The sequence below is a fragment of the Rhinopithecus roxellana genome, chromosome 13 (assembly GCF_007565055.1).
Source record: "Rhinopithecus roxellana isolate Shanxi Qingling chromosome 13, ASM756505v1, whole genome shotgun sequence".
NCBI classification, from domain to species: Eukaryota; Metazoa; Chordata; class Mammalia; order Primates; family Cercopithecidae; genus Rhinopithecus; species Rhinopithecus roxellana.
Window position 1 is genome coordinate 47,322,410 of NC_044561.1, and position 9,576 is coordinate 47,331,985.

Consider the following 9,576-nt stretch of genomic DNA (forward strand, 5'->3'; position numbering starts at 1 on the left):
GTTGGAGCTCATGATCCCACTTGGACCCACCAACCACTTCCTCTATTGTGGTGTATGGGCTGTGGATTTCCTTAATTCTGGGCCAAGCCACAGACTGCAGGGTTGGGGCCACTGTCCCTGCCTCCCAGGGTGGGAACTTAGTACCCCTATGCCCTGACTGAGAGCCATGCAAGGTCATGGAAATGACTGTTTAGAAAGGTCCCCACAGGGCCACAGAACCTTGTGCCTTTCAGCCTTCCAGTGTGGCAGGCCCCTTGGGGCCTGAAGGTCATCAGGTCCTGTGGTCCCTACTGTAAGCTATAGTGGGGTAGCTTTAGGGGATGGAGATGTTGGTGTTAGGAGCCCATTTGTTTTGGTAAGGAATGCACCAGACCTGAAAATAACAAGACAAAGGGCTGGAGGAGCACAGATGAGACATTTGTATCTTTGAGGTGCAAATGGAAAAATGACAATTTCAGATTTGGGTTTGAGAAAGAGACTTTAAACTAAGAAGGGCCGAATTCAAAGGCATGGAGCCTCCCCTTCAGCCTCCTGAAGGGGATTTTTCAGGAAGGTAGTCAGCTTGGGAGATGCAATGAAGGTGAGCTTGCCAGGATTGCAGCAACAAATTACCCCCAAGCTGGGCAGCTTAAATAACAGAAATTCATCATTGCACACCTCTGGAGGCTGGAAGTCCAAAATCAAGGTGTGGCATGGTTGGTTCCTTCTGAGGGCTACAAGGGAGAATCTGCTCTAGGCGTCTCCCCTCACTGCTCGTAGCCTCAGGTGTTCCTTGGCTTGTAGATGACCTCTCTCTGTCTTCACTTTGTCTTCTCTCTGTGCATGTCTGTCTTTGTGTCCAAACTTCTCCTTTTATCAGAACACCAGGGGGCCAGGCACGGTGGCTCACACCTGTAATCCCAGCACTTTGTGAGGCCGAGGCAGGCGGATCACCTGAGGCCGGGAGTTTGAGACCAGCCTGACCCACATGGAGAAACTCAGTCTCTACCAAAAATACAAAAGTAGCTGGGCGTGGTGGCGCATGCCTGTAATCCCAGCTACTGGGGAGGCTGAGGCAGGAGAATCGCTTGAACCTGGGAGGTGGAGGCTGTGGTGAGCCGAGATTGTACCATTGCATTCCAGCCTGGGCAATAAGAGCAAAACTCCATCTCAAAAATTAAAAAATAAAAAATAAATAAAAAAGAATACCAGTCATATTGAATTAGGGACCACACTGATGACTTCGTCTTGATTATCTCTCTCAAGACCCTGTCTTATTCTGCTTGGGCTATGATAACAAAAAACCATAGTCTGGGTGGCTTAAACAGCAGACATCTATTTCTCACAGTTCTGAAGGTTGCGAAAGTCCAAGGTCAGGGTGCTGGCATGGCTGAGTTCCAGGGAGGTTCCTCTCTCCTCTCTCCCTGTGTCCTCACTTGGCAGAGAAAGAGAGAGCTCTGATGTCTTCCTTTTCTAATAGGGGCACGAATCTCATCATGGAGCCTCCATTCTCATGACCAAATTTAGCCCTAAGGTTCTACCTCCTAATACCGTCACCTTGGGGGCTAGGGTTTCAACATATAAATTTGGGGGGACACGAACATTCGGTCTATAACAGAACCCCATCTTCCAATAAGGGCTCATTCTCACCTCAATATATCGACTTAAGAGAGATAACAGTTCAATCCAAAACAGCCAGCTAGCTGGGAGGTGAGAAATTTTGTTCCAACTTTCCCATAGTGACTCTAGAGAAAATTTTTCTGTGCAATTTGTGGGGTGGGATGGCTTGGGGGTGGGAGTGTGGAAAGGGATCGAGGATCTGATGAAAGATACCAGAACCCCAATGTTATGATGAACTTTATAGAAAAGCTTCCTGACTGCCAGTGGCGAAGGCCACTAGTCTGTTCATGGCAATGACATTCTTTCCGGCCCAGGATATAACATTGGCTGGGACTGATGCCTTTTGTTTCCTTTATTAGCCATTGGTCTGTCTGGTTTTCATCTCAGCATGACTGTAATGGGAATAGTGGTTACAATTTCTCCAACAAAAATTTATTTGCATCCATAACATGCCGGGCATTGTGAAGATCTCAAGTTGTGACTTCATTGTGGTCCTTGAATGTCAAAAAGAGAATCACATTTCTGTGTGTTACTGGAAGAGTAGCAAGAGATTCCTAAAAGTTTTTTTCACCCTAATTGTGATAGTTAACAAGCCCAGAAGAGCAGGAAAAAACAAAAAGAGTTACCACCAAATCCCATGACCTAAATTTGGTGTATCCTCTTATAATTTTTGTTCTATACATTTAGAAATGCGTGTGTTGGGGCAGAGCAAGATGGCCGAATAGGAACAGCTCCAGTCTCCAACTCCTAGCACGAGCGACACAGAAGACCGGTGATTTCTGCATTTTCAACTGAGGCACTGGGGTCATCTCACTAGGGAGTGCCGGACAATCGGTGCTGGTCAGCTGCTGCAGCCTGACCAGCGAGAGCTGAAGCAGGGCGAGGCATCGCCTCACCTGGAAGCGCAAGGGGGAAGGGAATCCGTTTTCCTAGCCAGGGGAACTGAGACACACAACACCTGGAAAATCGGGTAACTCCCACCCCAATACTGCGCTTTAAGCAAACAGGCACACCAGGAGAATATATCCCACACCTGGCCGGGAGGGTCCCACGCCCACGGAGCCTCCCTCACTGCTAACACAGCAGTCTGCAGCGATCTATCCGCAAGGCAGCAGCGAGGCTGGGGGAGGGGCGCCCGCCATTGCTGAGGCTTAAGTAGGTAAACAAAGCCGCTGGGAAGCTCAAACTGGGTGGAGCTCACAGCAGCTCAAGGAAGCCTGCCTGTCTCTGTAGACTCCACCTCTGGGGACAGCGCACAGCTGAAGACCAACAGGGGAAGCAGCCGGAGCCGGTGCAGACGCGAACGACTCTGTCTGACAGCTTTGGGGAGAGCCGTGGATCTCCCAACGCGGAGGTTGAGATCTGAGAACGGACAGACTGCCTGCTCAGGTGGGTCCCTGACCCCTGAGTAGCCTAGCTGGGAGACATCCCCCACTAGGGGCAGTCTGATACCCCACACCTCACAGGGTGGAGTACACCCCTGAGAGGAAACTTCCAAAGGAAGAATCAGACAGGTACACTCGCTGTTCAGCAATATTCTATCTTCGGCAACCTCTGCTGCTGATACCCAGGCAAACAGGGTCTGGAGTGGACCTCAAGCAATCTCCAACAGACCAACAGACAGTCCTTCTGACTGTCAGAAGGAAAACTATCAAACAGGAAGGACACCTATACCAAAACCCCATCAGTACGTCACCATCATCAAAGACCAGAGACAGATAAAACCACAAAGATGGGGAAGAAGCAGGGCAGAAAAGCTGGAAATTCAAAAAATAAGAGCGCATCTCCCCCTGCAAAGGAGCACAGCCCATCGCCAGCAACGGATCAAAGCTGGTCAGAGAATGACTTTGACAAGATGAGAGAAGAAGGCTTCAGTCCATCAAACTTCTCAGAGCTAAAGGAGGAATTACGTACCCAGCGCAAAGAAACTAAAAATCTTGAAAAAAGAGTGGAAGAATTGACAGCTAGACTAATTAATGCAGAGAAGATCATAAACGAAATGACAGAGATGAAAACCATGACACGAGAAATACGTGACAAATGCACAAGCTTCAGTAACCGACTCGATCAACTGGAAGAAAGAGTATCAGCGATTGAAGATCAAATGAATGAAATGAAGCGAGAAGAGAAACCAACAGAAAAAAGAAGAAAAAGAAATGAACAAAGCCTGCAAGAAGTATGGGATTACGTAAAAAGACCAAATCTACGTCTGATTGGGGTGCCTGAAAGTGAGGGGGAAAATGGAACCAAGTTGGAAAACACTCTTCAGAATATCATCCAGGAGAACTTCCCCAACCTAGTAGGGCAGGCCAGCATTCAAATTCAGGAAATACAGAGAACGCCACAAAGATACTCCTCCAGAAGAGCAACTCCAAGACACATAATTGCCAGATTCACCAGAGTTGAAATGAAGGAAAAAATCTTAAGGGCAGCCAGAGAGAAAGGTCGGGTTACCCACAAAGGGAAGCCCATCAGACTAACAGCAGATCTCTCGGCAGAAACTCTACAAGCCAGAAGAGAGTGGGGGCCAATATTCAACTTTCTTAAAGAAAAGAATTTTAAACCCAGAATTTCATATCCAGCCAAACTAAGTTTCATAAGTGAAGGAGAAATAAAATCCTTTACAGATAAGCAAATGCCTAGAGATTTTGTCACCACCAGGCCTGCCTTACAAGAGACCCTGAAGGAAGCCCTAAACATGGAAAGGAACAACCTGGTACCAACCATTGCAAAAACATGCCAAAATGTAAAGACCATTGAGGCTAGGAAGAAACTGCATCAACTAACGAGCAAAATAACCAGTTAATATCATAATGGCAGGATCAAGTTCACACATAACAATATTAACCTTAAATGTTAATGGACTAAATGCTCCAATTAAAAGACACAGACTGGCAAACTGGATAAAGAGTCAAGACCCATCAGTCTGCTGTATTCAGGAGACCCATCTCACATGCAGAGACATACATAGGCTCAAAATAAAGGGATGGAGGAAGATCTACCAACCAAATGGAGAACAAAAAAAAGCAGGGGTTGCAATCCCAGTCTCTGATAAAACAGACTTTAAACCATCAAAGATCAAAAGAGACAAAGAAGGCCATTACATAATGGTAAAGGGATCAATTCAACAGGAAGAGCTAACTATCCTAAATATATATGCACCCAATACAGGAGCACCCAGATTCATAAAGCAAGTCCTTAGAGACTTACAAAGAGACTTAGACTCCCATACAATAATAATGGGAGACTTCAACACTCCACTGTCAACATTAGACAGATCAACGAGACAGAAAGTTAACAAGGATATCCAGGAATTGAACTCATCTCTGCACCAAGCGGACCTAATAGACATCTATAGAACTCTCCACCCCAAATCAACAGAATATACATTCTTCTCAGCACCACATCGTACTTATTCCAAAATTGACCACATAATTGGAAGTAAAGCACTCCTCAGCAAATGTAAAAGAACAGAAATTATAACAAACTGTCTCTCAGACCACAGTGCAATCAAACTAGAACTCAGGACTAAGAAACTCAATCAAAACCGCTCAACTACATGGAAACTGAACAACCTACTCCTGAATGACTACTGGGTACATAACGAAATGAAAGCGGAAATAAAGATGTTCTTTGAAATCAATGAGAACAAAGATACAACATACCAGAATCTCTGGGACACATTTAAAGCAGTATGTAGAGGGAAATTTATAGCACTAAATGCCCACAAGAGAAAGCTGGAAAGATCTAAAATTGACACTCTAACATCACAATTAAAAGAACTAGAGAGGCAAGAGCAAACACATTCAAAAGCTAGCAGAAGGCAAGAAATAACTAAGATCAGAGCAGAACTGAAGGAGATAGAGACACAAAAAACCCTCCAAAAAATCAATGAATCCAGGAGTTGGTTTTTTGAAAAGATCAACAAAATTGACAGACCGCTAGCAAGGCTAATAAAGAAGAAAAGAGAGAGGAATCAAATAGACGCAATAAAAAATGATAAAGGGGATATCACCACTGACCCCACAGAAATACAAACAACCATCAGAGAATACTATAAACGCCTCTACGCAAATCAACTAGAAAATCTAGAAGAAATGGATAATTTCCTGGACACTTACACTCTCCCAAGGCTAAACCAGGAAGAAGTTGAATCCCTGAATAGACCAATAGCAGGCTCTGAAATTGAGGCAACAATTAATAGCCTACCCACCAAAAAAAGTCCAGGACCAGATGGATTCACAGCTGAATTCTACCAGAGGTACAAGGAGGAGCTGGTACCATTCCTTCTGAAACTATTCCAATCAATAGAAAAAGAGGGAATCCTCCCTAACTCATTTTATGAGGCCAACATCATCCTGATACCAAAGCCTGGCAGAGACACAACAAAAAAAGAGAATTTTAGACCAATATCCCTGATGAACATCGATGCAAAAATTCTCAATAAAATACTGGCAAACCGGATTCAGCAACACATCAAAAAGCTCATCCACCATGATCAAGTGGGCTTCATCCCTGGGATGCAAGGCTGGTTCAACATTCGCAAATCAATAAACGTAATCCAGCACAGAAACAGAACCAAAGACAAGAACCACGTGAATATCTCAATAGATGCAGAAAAGGCTTTTGACAAAATTCAACAGCCCCTCATGCTAAAAACGCTCAATAAATTCGGTATTGATGGAACGTACCTCAAAATAATAAGAGCTATTTATGACAAACCCACAGCTAATATCATACTGAATGGGCAAAAACTGGAAAAATTCCCTTTGAAAACTGGCACAAGACAGGGATGCCCTCTCTCACCACTCCTATTCAACATAGTGTTGGAAGTTCTGGCCAGGGCAATCAGGCAAGAGAAAGAAATCAAGGGTATCCAGTTAGGAAAAGAAGAAGTCAAATTGTCCCTGTTTGCAGATGACATGATTGTATATTTAGAAAACCCCATTGTCTCAGCCCAAAATCTCCTTAAGCTGATAAGCAACTTCAGCAAAGTCTCAGGATACAAAATTAATGTGCAAAAATCACAAGCATTCTTATACACCAGTAACAGACAAGCAGAGAGCCAAATCAGGAATGAACTTCCATTCACAATTGCTTCAAAGAGAATAAAATACCTAGGAATCCAGCTTACAAGGGATGTAAAGGACCTCTTCAAGGAGAACTACAAACCACTGCTCAGTGAAATAAAAGAGGACACAAACAAATGGAAGAACATACCATGCTCATGGATAGGAAGAATCAATATCATGAAAATGGCCATACTGCCCAAGGTTATTTATAGATTCAATGCCATCCCCATCAAGCTACCAATGAGTTTCTTCACCGAATTGGAAAAAACTGCTTTAAAGTTCATATGGAACCAAAAAAGAGCCCGCATTGCCAAGACAATCCTAAGTCAAAAGGACAAAGCTGGAGGCGTCACGCTACCTGACTTCAAACTATACTACAAGGCTACAGTAACCAAAACAGCATGGTACTGGTACCAAAACAGAGATATAGACCAATGGAACAGAACAGAGTCCTCAGAAATAATACCACACATCTACAGCCATCTGATCTTTGACAAACCTGAGAGAAACAAGAAATGGGGAAAGGATTCCCTATTTAATAAATGGTGCTGGGAAAATTGGCTAGCCATAAGTAGAAAGCTGAAACTGGATCCTTTCCTTACCCCTTATACGAAGATTAATTCAAGATGGATTAGAGACTTAAATGTTAGACCTAATACCATAAAAACCCTAGAAGAAAATCTAGGTAGTACCATTCAGGACATAGGCATGGGCAAGGACTTCATGTCTAAAATACCAAAAGCAACAGCAGCAAAAGCCAAAATTGACAAATGGGATCTAATTAAACTAAAGAGCTTTTGCACAGCAAAAGAAACTACCATCAGAGTGAACAGGCAACCTACAGAATGGGAGAAAATTTTTGCAATCTACTCATCTGACAAAGGGCTAATATCCAGAATCTACAAAGAACTCAAACAAATATACAAGAAAAAACAACAACCCCATCAAAAAGTGGGCAAAGGATATGAACAGACATTTCTCAAAAGAAGACATTCATACAGCCAACAGACACATGAAAAAATGCTCATCATCACTCGCCATCAGAGAAATGCAAATCAAAACCACAATGAGATACCATCTCACACCAGTTAGAATGGCAATCATTAAGAAGTACAGGAAACAACAGGTGTTGGAGAGGATGTGGAGAAATAGGAACACTTTTACACTGTTGGTGGGATTGTAAACTAGTTCAACCATTATGGAAAACAGTATGGCAATTCCTCAAGGATCTAGAACTAGATGTACCATATGACCCAGCCATCCCACTACTGGGTATATACCCAAAGGATTATAAATTATTCTACTACAAAGACACATGCACACGTATGTTTATTGCTGGCACTATTCACAATAGCAAAGACTTGGAATCAACCCAAATGTCCATCTGTCACAGACTGGATTAAGAAAATGTGGCACATATACACCATGGAATACTATGCAGCCATAAAAAAGGATGAGTTTGCGTCCTTTGTAGGGACATGGATGCAGCTGGAAACCATCATTCTTAGCAAACTATCACAAGAAGAGAAAACCAAACACCGCATGTTCTCACTCATAGGTGGGAACTGAACAATGAGATCACTTGGACTCGGGAAGGGGAACATCACACACTGGGGCCTATCATGGGGAGGGGGGAGGAGGGACGGATTTCATTGGGGAGTTATACATGATATAAATGATGAATTGATGGGTGCTGACGAGTTGATGGGTGCAGCACACCAGCATGGCATAAGTATACATATGTAACAAACCTGCACGTTATGCACATGTACCCTAGAACTTAAAGTATAATTAAAAAAAAAAAAAAAAAAAAAAAAGAAATGCGTGTTACCCTTTTATATGGTTTGTTCATTTTTAAAAAATTTATTTTGAAATAATTTTAGATCCATATATAAGTGGCAAAAGGAGTACAGAAAATTCCTCTGTACTCTTCCCCAGGTTCCACAGCGATAACATTTTTAAATTTTTTTATTTTTAAAACTGTGGTAAAATACAAATAACACAAAATTGACCATTTTAAAGATGTTGAAATGCACAGCTCAGTGGTGTTAAGAACATTCAGGCCAAGTGCAGTGACTCATGCCTGCAATCTCAGAACTTTGGGAGGCTAAGGCAGGTGGATCACCTGAGGTCAGGAGTTCGAGACCAACCTGGTCAACATGGCGAAACCCCGTCTCTACTGAAAATACAGAAATTAGCCAGGCGTGGTGGCAGGTGCCTGCAATCCCAGCTACTTAGGAGACTGAGGCAAGAGAATAGCTTGAACCCGGGAGGCAGAGGTTGTAGTGAGCTGAGATTGAGTCACTACACCCCAGTCTGGGAGATAGAGTGAGGCTCCATCTCAAATAAAATAAAATAAAATAAAATAAAATAAAATAAAATAAAATAAAATAAAATAAAATAAAAACAACAACAAAAAAACCATTCACAGTGTTATGCTGCCATCACCAGCATCCATCTCCAGACCTTTTTTCTATCTTCCAAAATGGAGACTCTGTGCCAATTACACAACTCTGCATTCCCTCTCCCCACAGGCCTTAGCGACTCCCGTTCTACTTTCTGTCTCTGTGAATTTGACAACTCTAGGGACTCAAGGGGCCCTGGCTTCCCTGCTGTGAGTGAACTTGAAGGAGCAGGGAGGAGTTTCCAAGACACCCAGTTTCCCTCTCCCTGGAGCGAGTCCGGCAGGTCACTGGGTTTCCTGTGTTCTGGGTGACTTCTCAAGCCTAGTGACCTGGAACAGAGGTGCACAGTGGGAGGACAGAGGCTCCCTGATGTGTGTTTGGCATTGCCAATCTCCTTATTAGCTTATTGGTGCAATAAGCCACCAGACCTGGAAATCTCACCACAGGAGGCTGGCTGACAGGGAACACTGATTTCTAGCGTGTGTTCTTGAGGTTCAAAA